This window comes from Sciurus vulgaris (genome assembly GCF_902686455.1).
Source record: "Sciurus vulgaris genome assembly, chromosome: 6".
NCBI lineage: Eukaryota > Metazoa > Chordata > Mammalia > Rodentia > Sciuridae > Sciurus > Sciurus vulgaris.
In genome coordinates this window covers 10,580,379-10,592,890 of record NC_136466.1, presented here as the reverse complement: position 1 = coordinate 10,592,890, position 12,512 = coordinate 10,580,379, and the positions used below count along the sequence as shown (strand labels likewise).

General features: G+C 51.5%; 1 long non-coding RNA gene across 1 annotated transcript; it reads right to left on the bottom strand.

Moving 5' to 3' along the window:
* Nucleotides 1-1,652: 1,652 nt before the first annotated feature.
* On the bottom strand, nt 1,653-9,500 carry LOC306664498. The gene is made up of 3 exons (XR_013764726.1): nt 8,904-9,500; nt 6,561-6,749; nt 1,653-5,058 (listed from the first exon to the last, which is right to left on the bottom strand). It is a non-coding gene; the product is annotated as an uncharacterized lncRNA (long non-coding RNA).
* Between the last annotated feature and the right edge of the window lie 3,012 nt (nt 9,501-12,512).

Below are 12,512 nucleotides of genomic sequence, written 5' to 3'. Positions count from 1 at the left end.
GGCACCACCAGGCATGGGGGGAGTTCCATACTCAAATGTGGCGCTGGTTACCCAGGTGTGCGAGCCTTTGCATAAATCTGCCCATACTCACAGAAGGGCACACCTAAAATGGGTGTGGTTCGCACATGACATGAAGGACACCACCACAAAGTCGATTGTTAAGAGACCTTTATTATTAAAAACATGTTTCTGCAGGTGCCTAAAATGGTACGTGGGCCGCTGTGGCAAACTTCTAAACCTTGCAGAAAACAGGCGATTCACAGACGCCGCTGTGCCAGGACACACAGGTGCATCTCTCCCTATAGGTGGCAAAGGCCAGTGAACTCTTTTCCAATTAAATTTAAGTTTATCATTAAAAACAAGTTTTTGCTCTTGTGGAGTCTTTATTCTGGTGGAGAATGCAGACATTAAGACAGCCATTGTGCAAAAAAACACAAAATAATTATAATTGGGAAATGGCTACAGAGGATGTCGATGGGGTGTGAAAGCGCGTGCAAAGCGCTCGGTCCGCTCAGGAGGCAGAGAAGCTGAGCTTAGAGCAGGAGCAGGCATGAGCCCGGGATGATGTGGGCCCAGGGAGCGGTGCGTGCTGAGGACCCCAGAGGAAGGGGCAGTGGGGCTGGTTAGGGAGGAGGAGGGTGGTAGGAGGGCGTCCAGGAGGTGAGCAGGGGTGGCCAGAGAGAAATAATCATCCTGGGCATGAGTGTGCATTTTTCCTGAAGGAAATCGAAGCCCACGTTTCAAGGAGCGGTGAGAGATGAAATGAGCCCTCAGCTTGTGGCTTAGCACTGTGGAGTGAGTTTTTGCCCGTCTTTCCTTCTGGCTGGAAGGTTCTTGAGATTAGAGCCAAATCCTACCAAACAGTGTAGCCCCCAAAGCCGCTTCAGCAGCCCTGAGTGGAAGTGACCTACAGAACTGTCGGGAATGAGTGACCGGCTGATGGACAGATAGATTCTCTGAAGGTCCAAACATGTGCTTCTCCAAAGTCATCCGATAAACTTTACCTTAAACTGATCCATGTCCCCCCCACATGGGGGCCGGTGCACAGGAGCCAGGCCTGCCCCTCCATGTCACCACCGTGGCCCCAGCCCGAGCTCACCAGACCCTGCTCCTCCCCTGCCACCCCTCATCACAACCCCCTCAGCGAGTCAGCCAGGACCCTCGGGGCTGTCCCAGCAGCGTGGAGGCCACGTTGTCCCAGGTCTTCTAGCCACAACTGCCATCCTAACGCTGCGACCTGCGGCTCACCATAGGCAGGAGGCACATTCTCTGGCCTCCTGCACAATCTTCCAGAAGCATCTGAATCACCTTCCTCTCTGTGAAGATGCAGGTCCCTGCTCTGCTGGGAAGCCTTTCAGGACCACCCAGCCCCACGAACTACTGCCTCACCTCACGGGCACCTCAGGTACTGCCGCTGTCCCCTGATCTGTTACCTGCGCTTCTTCCTCATTAAAACACACCGTCCCCGACACTCTTGCCTGCAGTCTTCTCACTGCACTCTGAATGCCCAGCCTCAGGCAGGACGAGGTGGGACAGGAAGGTGAGTTCAGGCACAGCCCTAAGAGACAGGGCCAGAGGAACCAGGAGAAACCATTCATAGGGCTGCACTGTCCAGGGAGGTAACACCTGAGTGATGTGTCTGCCCACCAACAGAACTTCCCCTCTGCTTTTGGCTTTCCCGGCCCTGCTGCTGGCCCTCCATGCTTTTGACTGTCCCCAGACTTCCCACCCTGACCTGTGGCTCACACCCCCGGCTTCTGTCACCAAGGTCCTTGGGGTGCTTCCTGGCACCTGCCCCTTCCTGTGCTTCAGTTTGCTCCCTGGGCATGACCTTCTGCCCTCCAGCCAGAGCAGACCAGCATCTCTGGCTAGAAGGCAAGTCATGTCACCTTCATGGTGTGGGGATAAGCGATGCTATGTCACCACACAGCTCTGGGAGGAATCTTCTCCAGCGCTCGACAACATCCCACTTGAAGGGGAACGTCTGCCCTCGCACGTTCTCCGGAGCAGAATCACCTCCTTTGATCTCTGGCAAGACCACAGTGTGACCCCTAGAACCAGCTTCAGTGGCGCAGAGCAGGAAAATAAATGCAGCTTCTCAGTGTAAATCCCAACCACTCAGGAGGCTGAGGAAGGAGGATCCCAAGTTCAAGGCCAACCTCGGCAACTTAGCAAAACCCCATCTCAAGATTAAAACATAAAAATTACTGGGGAATAGAGTAAGTAGCTCAGGGGCAAAGTCCCCCGAGTTCAATCCCCAGCACAAGAAGGAAAAATGAAAACACTGAGCTCAGACCCGACACAGTTAAGACGGAGGTGAGTCCCAGGGCTGCTGGCTTTGCCGCCGGATGTATGGGCACGTGGTCATTGCGTTACAGTGACTGACAGCTCCTAGGATGTGCCTGATGCACGCAGCGTCTCCTCTCCCCAGCTGGACTGTGACTCACTTGACTAGAGGCTTTGCATGTCCTGGCCTTTCTATTTCCCGTCCCCGGCTCCCCCACCCAAAGCAGAATGACTCCCGCCTGTCAGAGGCCCATGACGTATCCCACTGACACGACCAGGCTTTGGAGAACCTGAAACGTGAACTGTTTAGCAACTGATCTTTCTTTCCCTCTGCCTATTGGGGAAAAAAAAAGTCACCTTAAATATGAATGCCCCAGGATAAAAGTCACCAGATCAATCGCAGACGATCGATAAGCCGTAAAGGTAAAAACGCACGACCCTCTCCCTCCGAGCTATGCTTCCTTCCTTCAATCTCCTTATGCAGAGGTTTATGTTATCACTCTTGATCCAAGAGATTACTCTTTATAAATGTTTATTTTTTACAATAAAAATAGTGCATGGGAGCGTTGGGAATGGGAAACAATGGGAAAACCATGCCAGTTCCTCACAAGATCACAGCCAAGACTTCATCGTTCACCTGGCGTATTTTACCTTGACTTCACCTTCCATTCTGGGGGCCCGGACTGCAATATTAATCTAATATTGAGTGTGGAGAAAAGGGTTTTTACATGACTCTTAATGGCTGCATTAGAGTCCATTGTGTGGTTGAGCCAAAACCCACTTAACCAGGTCCAAGTACCACCAGAGCCACTGCCATGAGCATCCGTGGTCACTGGATGAGGTGGGGGTCACTGGGGCATCCCTGAGCAGCCTCCTTCCAGTGCTGCACTGTTCTGTCTGTGTCTGAGCATCCGTGCATCTGAGAGCGACCAGAAGCTTTGATTCTTCACGGGAGCTGGCTTCTGGCAAGGAAATCACTCCATGGGTCCCCAGGGAATCTCTGGCCACCTTCCTAGAGTGTTGTGTCTGATCTGTCCTGTGGACAGATGCACAGGGATAGAGGACAAAGACGGAGAAAGGAGATTTGAAACTGATCTCTGCACATGTGCACCATTCAACAGTTCAGAGAGCAAGGAACGGCAATGAAAAGTGAACTCTCTCTCTCTCTCTTCCTCCCTCCTCTGTCTCTCTGTGTCTCTCTGTCTGTGTCTCTCTGTCTCTGTCTCTCTTTCTCTCATGTGTCTCTCACTCTGTCTCTGTCTCTCTCTTTCTCTCACACACACACACATGCACACACACACCAGCCCATCCCCTCTCTGGAGGTAGCCATTGTCCACTTTTTTGTATATTCTTCCAGAACTGCCCACACGTACACAGTGACCTCTCTAGCCCTACTCGTCCACCTACGGTTCACTTGTCCAAATAACTTTTTTAACCTACATAGCCTCCTTGCCCACCTGCCTCTGCCCATCAGTCATCCATCCCCCCATCCATCCATCCACATTTCAAAAATCAGGAATCTTTAAGCAAATGGCGATGGCAGAGCAGCTCAGAGGAACTCCAGGGACAGGACCCTGGCTCCCCAGCCCAGCCACCTGCTCACTTGGAAACCTCGGCCAAGACACCCTGCTACTCTCTGGCTCAATTTCCCCTCAGGTGAAGCAAGGCCCAGTCTCCCTGTGACCACGCCTGGGAAAGTGGAGACATGGCGGCCCAGGGAAAGGTGAAGGGGCCAGGCCTCCTCCAGCCGGCAGGCCAGGGTGGTGAAGGTGGGTGTGGGGAGCCCAGCCACTGCGGGCACCGCTGGGTCACGCCAGCAGAGCAGCCCACGGCTGGGTGGAAGGGGACAGAGTGAGCTTTCATAAACATTACCTCACGGGTTTGCAGGAGATAAGATGTTTGCTAAACTCTGTCAGAGGAGCAGGGCTGGGGAGCCTTCCTCGTGACCACCACCGGGAGAGCCGATACCTGCTCCGACTGGCTATGGGGGCCTCCAGCTTAGTTTGCCCAAAATACAGGAACCAGCAAGGAGAGCTGGCTCTATTTAGTGTAAATAGAGGCAAATGCTCTCGACACTGAAGGACGAAGAGGTCATGCTGCGAGAAGGACTGTCCTCAGGTCAGGAGGCAGCACCTATGTGCACCCGTAGGTCGACTCCTTGCTATTCGGTCTCAGCCCCCTCGTGTGGCACTAGCCCACTGTGGGGGTGCTCTTGGCTGAGGCTTGCCTCAGACGGACTCCATGCGGAAGAACCCGCAGGGGCACTTACGTACACACACGTGAAGGCTGCCCCCCGCAGCTGTCCCTGCTCAGGACAAGCAGGGGCCACCATTCACTTACAGAGTCTCTGTGACCCTGGGAGACCCACGGTGGCCTTCAGCTCCCCTACCCGCCATCTTTTACCCTCCCCTCCAGAGCAGCAGGGTGTGTGGCTGTGCCACATTGCCACTGGGTGGTCATTGTCCCTTCCTCCTGTCCCACAACTCCATGTCAGGTGGTGGCCCATGAGGCTCTCCCTGGACCCATGCTTTCTGGACCCTCCCAGCATCAACAAGAAAGAAACAAGGAAAGTCCTTACCAATGGCAGGGCCCTCCTAAGCCTCAGACTACAGACCAGGCTACATCCTGCTTCCTTTCCCATTTAAGATTCCTTGTAGCCAGGCCTGATGGCGCACACCTATAATCCCAGCAGCTCAGGAGGCTGAGGCAGGAGGATCATAAAGCCAGCCTCAGCAGAAGCAAGGCGCTAAGCAACTTGGTAAGATCCCGTCTCTAAATAAAATACAAAATAGGGCTGGGAACTGGCTCAGTGGTCGAGTGCCCCTGAATTCAATCCCCAGTATCCCCCACCAAAAAAAAAAAAAAAAATCCTCATGAACCCCTAAGGAAATGCTAACACAGATCCGCAAACATTGTGGTAGAACTGAAACCTCTGCATTTTTAACAGATTGGAAACAGCACAGTATGTGTGCAGGACCCGGGAGACCGGGGCTGAGATGATGCAGGTGCAGAGACAAACTCCGTGCCGGGCACAGTCAGCACCCTTCTCTGGGGCACACGGGGTATGAGCAGCCCCTGAGCGAGAGGGCTCAAGGGAGAAGCCTCTGGTTTTAGGCTACGGGTGCCTGCATGTCCCCTCACCACTTCTAGAACAATCTCCAAGTCCCACAAGCAAGGGAACCCAACACTAAGACAAAATAACAGACGTGGGCAGGCGTGTCCTCCTCCCCTGCCGTTTCTCAGCTCCGGAGTCAGCGCCAGGCCCTTGCTCCTGGAACGCCAACCTGCTCCTGCTCTGCAGGATAAGACCTGGCTCTGAGCACGGCGGGCGACCTCCCTCGGAACTTACGGCAGCTTCCGGACACATGTTTTCTGTGGGTCTTATTGACCTTGATCCATGGGCCAAAAAGACAGACATTACCCTTATAATAGCTATTCTAAATACTATTGTGTTCACTGCTCTTACTATTTGCCACTTAATTGCTGTGAACCTTAGGCAAGTCACATCTCTGAGTCTCAGAATCCTTATGTGTAAATCAGAGAAAATAATCATGCCTATTCCTAGGACAAATATGAACATATAATCGGTTTTTACATATAATACAGAACAGTGCTTGAAACATAGTAATTTAATATATAAATATAATTAACAACATACACGTACGAAAACAATATAAAATGTGTTGTTTACCAGGCACTGGGCTATGTGTCTTTTATATGTCTTCCTCTCAGATCAATCTTTTTGTTAAAATTCATATTATAGTTGAAGAAACTGGAAGAGAAGTAAACAGTGCCCTAAGCTACTTGGCCAGTACTTGGCACATCCAAAGTTCAAAATTGATCGTCTCATTAAAATCACACATTCCTGCCCTTTTGGATGCTTATCAGTTAGTGTCGAAGCAGGAGACAGTCACATGTCACCTCACCCCGCTGCCCTCTTTCCTTAACAACAGCCACTGTAACTATGACGCCCACAGTCAGGACCGTGACTCCACGTGTCCCCCTCCAGCGTGACCAGCCGATGGCTTTGATCTTGACTTTGCGTACGGGAAGCCCCCTCCAGAGAGCCAAGTGTCCAGAGTCCTGAGACTGAAGCCAGCAGGCAGAGACTTCTCTGTTGGGGCTCAGCTGCCCTCCCCCTGGTGTCACAGCTGGGGAACAATGGCCAAGGTGACCATGTGGGCCTCACCTGCAGCTCGGGGCAGGCCGGCCTCCAGCCCCCTGCCCTCCCCGCAGCCCCATCCTGGAGCCTGGCCTCCCAGGGCCCCACCTACCTCGACCCCTCTTCCCTGGGAGCTCCCGTCCTGCAGGCCACGCGGTCTCAGGCGCACTCTTCATGCACGCTCAAGGGTCCTTGGTTATTTAAAGATTCTGCCAATTCAGGCCTTGTAGTTGTCCCGCCAGCACCGGGCCCATCCGTGTGTGGCTTTGGCATCCTGAGCTTCCTAATTCCATTCCTGGGGCTTAATTATGATTACACAGCTTTATTACATAGAGTTGATTTTAAGTAATGGCCCTAATTAAGAGTGAATTTTAATTAAGCTTAATTCAGAGCCTGCCTCCGATTGCCAAAGATTTGCAGCCTGAGATGAGGAGGGGTCTGCGTGCGCTAGACTTGCACATGATCCGACTTCGTGCTGGGAATCGGCTCAGCCAGATGGGTCTGCTTGATTTGCTGGTCTCAGGCGCACGTTTCTTCAGCAGGCGGCAGGGGGTGAACCACCTTCCACATCCCCTTCCCTCCCAGAAGCAAACCCTGGGCGCTGGCAACACAAGAACAGTCAAGGGGCCTGGAGGTGGGAGCCTGCATCCTGGGGACACCAGGAGCCACATGTCCCCCCTGTCTCAGGAACTGTCTCCAGGAGGCCAAGGCACCCATGGGTGAGGGCAGGGGAAGTTCAGAAGTCAGCTCTGACCCAGGTGCCTGGGCCCCTTGCTCCCACCAGCCTCACAGTAGATGGCAATCCACCCCCCCACACACACCTCCGGTGTCAGAGACACCAACCTCCTTTAATTTACAGCCAAAGGCTGGGCATCCCACACTTCGGGGTTTCCTAGGCTGTGCAGGTGGGCCTTGCCACATCTGCATCCACAGACGCCATTGAGTGGAAAATAACCTTGCACTGATTTACTTTCAAATGAGATTTTTATCTTATCTTGAAACTGCTATAAAGTGGGGTTACCATAATTTTTTTTTTTTTCCAAAAGGAAATAAAACCACTGTATCTAAGACGAAGGTCGGATCTGTCTTTATCTGAAACCCAGAGATGAGAAAGAAGTCTCAGGCACTAGGGCACACAACTGAGACTTTGTCCTTAGAGGCTCAGAAGGATGGAGAGTTGGAAAGGGAACCAAGTGTCACTGTGGGACTCAGGGTTACTGATGTCCCTCCCAGTGCCACCTACAATCAACTTGCATTTGTCCAGCTCTTTGAGATCTAGGCTAAGCTGCCGGGCTCCAGGCTTTGCCGAGTCTGCCTGCCCACCACTGCCTCACAGGTGACAGAGCTCTGGACAGGAGTCCAGCTGTCCCAGCCTCCCAGCCACAGCCCAAGGACAGGGTGTGGACAACATTCCTCTGGTATTTCAATTGAAAACAGCAACATCGATATGTTTTCCGGGGCTGTGTTGGAGTCTGTTGGTCAGCAGAGGCCGGTCCTGACCACCCCGTCCTGACTGCCAGGCCCACTGTCCTCGTTTGATGACGCAGATGTCACACACACCGTAGGAAACCGCCCTCTGAGAAGCCAGTGCAGCTCTGAAAACATTTACTTTTCTGGTTAAGTGAAAAATAGGATTCGATTAGCTTGAAAACAAAGGGGCGGCTTCATTCACAAATGCTCTCCTTAAAAGCTCAATTCGAAAACAGACATTTGAAGAAAGTCCCGGATAAAAGAAAAAAGGAAGGAAAAAAGAAAAAAGGAAATCATGTACTCATTCCCTTCATCTGCAACCTCTGGCTTGAACACTCCTGAGACAAACCAAAAAAAAAAAAAAAAAAAAAAAAAAAAAAAAAACTGCGCTTGGCTTGAAACACAATAAATAAGCATTTTAGGAATTTAATAATCAAAGCCACTAAAAGTTGAGTATTTTGAGGACCATTTCCTTAACCTGATCCAAGGGCACAGAAACCACCAGATCTGGGACTTTCTTCCAAACAGAGATCAAGGAAGGGCTTCCTGCCCCTCTCAGCTTTGTGGGTGAAGTCGGCACCAAACCCGTCAGCCAAAGCCCCTTTGCTGTGCCTGGGTAAGGCACCCCCATTTCTGCAGCTGGAAAACTTCCCTCAAGAGCAGAGAAGATGCCCCTGACTGAAATAGCAAGGCACCACTGAACTGCCTTATGCTAAGCAATTCAGCCACATACGGTCCTATGACACCCACTGACTCGTTCATGCTTTATGTGTGTACCCTGCAGGTCAAGGTCACACACCGCAAGGAGGAGCAGTGGTTTCATGACCATCGCAGACCCAGGGAGTCATTAGTGTCTTTTCTCCTGCCACCAATAACTCTTGCCAGACTTGCCTAGAGCTTGAATTCCTACTCTGCAAGTTTTCAGCTGAGGAGCTTTAGGCCTCAGCTTCCTGGTCTGTACAGTGGGGATAACAGTAGCACCTACCTTGCAGGGCTGTTGCGAGGATTAAATGAGATAGTGCTTAGCCCAAGGCATGGCACACAGAAGTGCCCAGAGGGCCGTCAGTGGTCAGCATGGACGCTGGCTGAAGATGGCCACAGTTTATCTCGGCAGGTTCTTACTGACTTGTCTGTTGGGAAAAGTGCTTCTGCTCTTGGAAGTATTCAGAAGCCCCACAGGAAGTGGTGAGAGACTCAACTCCTCTACAAGCCTCTGGGACGATGTATGTCCTCGTTCTCATTCTGCCCTTCACCTTGGCCAGAGTTGAAGCAGGTGCTGACCACTCTCCTGAAGACCCGGCTGGCAGGGATGGGCCGGAGGTAGCACATGGAAGAGGAAGGCACTCTGACCGGCTCCCTCTCAGAAATCCATTCTGATTGTGGCTCCAAAGAGAATCCCCCAGGCTTCCCGTGTGCGTGCCCGTGTGCCCGTGTGCCCAGACCCACGCACACCACACGTCTTCCTGTCCAGGCCTCAGCCCTGCACATGGGGCACAAAGCAATCCCTGCAGGTGGCATCTTGGGCATGTAGCTGTCCAGCCCGGTGACAAAATGCACCATTGTTTCCCGAGTGAAGCTGAATGCATCTCAGCCTGGGGATTTATATCGAGCAATAAAATCCACAGAATAGAGAAATGCAAATAGATTGTGGAATATAATATTATCATTGTCAACATAAAAGGCTTTTATTTACTGCCCCCCCAAAAGAAAATATGCCGTAGTGTCATTTGTTTCAGGGAATGCAAAAAAGGTTTCAACAACTAACAGGACGTGTTTCTGAGCAAAATATGCCCCGTATATGATGCTGGAACACATACTGTCAGTGGCCACTCGCGTGTCTGTGTTCTTACAAACAAAGCCATGGAATCGAGTCACAGAAGGTCACTTGCCTCCATGTCCACAAATGAACCAAAGGACCCAGATATTTTCAGGGGGACAGTCCTTAGAGGCAGGACACACTGGATGAGCCCCCCTGGGATAAGGCGTCTGCTGGACCTCCAGGGGAATCATGGCGGAGGCTGAGCAGGTGGATGGTCCAGGTTGCTGAGGAGAAAGGGAGGTGGGAAGGAGGAGAGGTCGCAGAGGAAAGGAGGGAGGGGGTCTGCCATTGCTTCCCTAGGACGCATCCTTACAACACCGAGACCAAGAGGTCATTGACCAAGTCGTTTCTCTTGCACGGAATACTGACAACTTACAGGACCAATGACTTCCATGGACTCGGCTGAATATACCTCTGTCCCTGTATTTAGGGGGTTCAGCACCCATGTAGTTTCTGAGTGGGAAGGATCTAGATTTATAAGGTCTTAAACAGCAATGATTGTATGAATAGCAATTTATGCAGCAATATTCTAGATAGTCCTTCCAATAGTCCTAGGAAACAGACGCTGTCTCTCAGCACCCACTGGGACACGTTCCAGGAGCCCCTGAAGACACCCAAATCCACACATGCGGAAATCCCCTCATGGAAACAAGGTGGTATTTACAACTTGTAAATACCTAATACATGGTAAATACTATGTGAATAGGTGTTATTCTGTAATGTTTAAGGGATGGTGATAAGAAAAATAGTCTATACATGCTCAGTAGAGATGCAATTTTTTCTTTTTTTTTTTTTTTTTTGTGCCAGGGCTTGAACCCTGGGGTGCTTAACTGAGCTACATCCTCAGTCCCTTTTTTATTTTTTACTTGGAGACAGGGTCTCACAAAAGTTGCTTGGGACCTCGCTAGTTTGCCGAGACTGGTTTGAACTTGTGATCCTCCTGCCTCAGCCTCCCAAGCCAAATATATTTTATTCGCTCTTGGTTGAAACTGCAGATGTGGGACCCAAGGACGCAGAGGGCCAACTATATTATTCTAGCCAATTTGCAGATGAGAAAACAGAAGCTGGAGAGAGGTGATGAGCATTATCACCAGTCACCTGGGCTGTGCGGGGACAGTGGAGATTCACACTCGTGTCTGACAGGCCCCTGAGGCCTCCTTCCTGGGCTCCACTGAGCCTGCAGGTGGCATCTTGTGAGGCCCAAGCTGGGCGCTCTGCATGGGCAGAGCACTCTCCTCACAAGCAAGGCAGGGGTTATTGCTCCCATCTGCTCAGGAGGAAACGGATGCTCAAGAAAAGAAGAGTATTTGGCCAAGTCACAGACACCATGTGGCCTTCCAGGGATTTGAACCCTAAGCCCTGATTCCACATGCTAAGGTAGGAAACGAGAGTCCAAAGGTGTCCTGGGCATGTCCTTTACAGACCCCCGCAGCCGGGTCACCTCCACACTGAAAGAGTTTCATGACTTTCAGCAACCAAACCGGTAACCTCGTTTCACACCACACTCTCCCCTCCAAAGCTCACGGCACAGGGAAGCCCCCACATTTGAAGAGAAGGCTCAGAAAGGAGCTGTTGACAGCCCCAGGGGTCTGCACCCACGGTGGACTGCGGGCTCATGAGAACCAGTTATCCTCCAGGAGAAATCTGATCCCAGGCAGAAAACAATTTTCCTGCTCCCAGGGATCAAAGCCGTAATCCTGCTAACTCAGTCCTAACTCACCCACCACAGAGGCCCTCCCAAGTTCCCAATGTGCCCTCAAGGTCATGCCAGGGCCCAGGCTGTGATACTCTCCATCCACTTGCCTTCTGGACCCCATCACCACAGAGGGGTCAGAGCCGAAGCAGCTTCATTTATTAAGGCAGCAAACATTGGCGACCAGTGAAATTGTGGCCATCATGTCATAGACTAGGCATTCAGTGGAGAGGAGCAGAGGCAAGTTCCCTGACATTTGCGGCTTCCAGATGGTAGGGGACAGAAGAATCAGCTGAACAGACGTACCAGGCCAACTGGCACATTCTGCTAAGAAGACAGTAAGATGGGGTAGATTTCAGGAAGTGGGACTGACATCAATCAGATGCAGAGCCCAGGAAGACTTCCCAGAGGAGGTGGCATTGAACCAAGACCTGGCCCTGGGAAGACCTGGGGACACAGTCCAGAGCTCTCTATTTTGGCATCTGCTCACATCAGAGTTTCCATGATGACATGAAGGTCACATGGATCTGATTTTGATTAACAATGAATCACAGCCACCAGGGACTACCGCCACCCCATGCCTTCCACCATACCCGCCACACCCGCCACAGCAGCTGTTTGACCAACAGAGAGAAGATTACCCCAAAACATGCTTGGTGAAAACATCCACAGGGAGGGTGCCATTTTCCAGTTTCTTCTTTAAACAGCTATCATCTCTGATATTGGTGCTTCTCACAGGATCACACCTGCTATAAAGGGTTCGCCCCATCACTGATGTCCACAAAGCCAGTATTTTCCTGTGGAGAATTCTGCATGTAAGGGGTGCTGGCGGGGGAAATGGAGGCTTTATTGCCAAGAGGAGAGTCATCACCAGCCCCATGTGCTTCCTTCAACCCCAGGAGGAAGACATTAAAAGCCCTACTCTTACCACTGAGAACACTGGGTCTCTGAGAAGCAGAGCAACTTCCTCAAGGTCACACAGCACGTAAGTGTGAACCACAGTGAATGACATCACATTAATTACTGACGACACTAATCAAATGCATTGGTCCCTTACTGGGTAACAGGCACCTTGTTGGAAG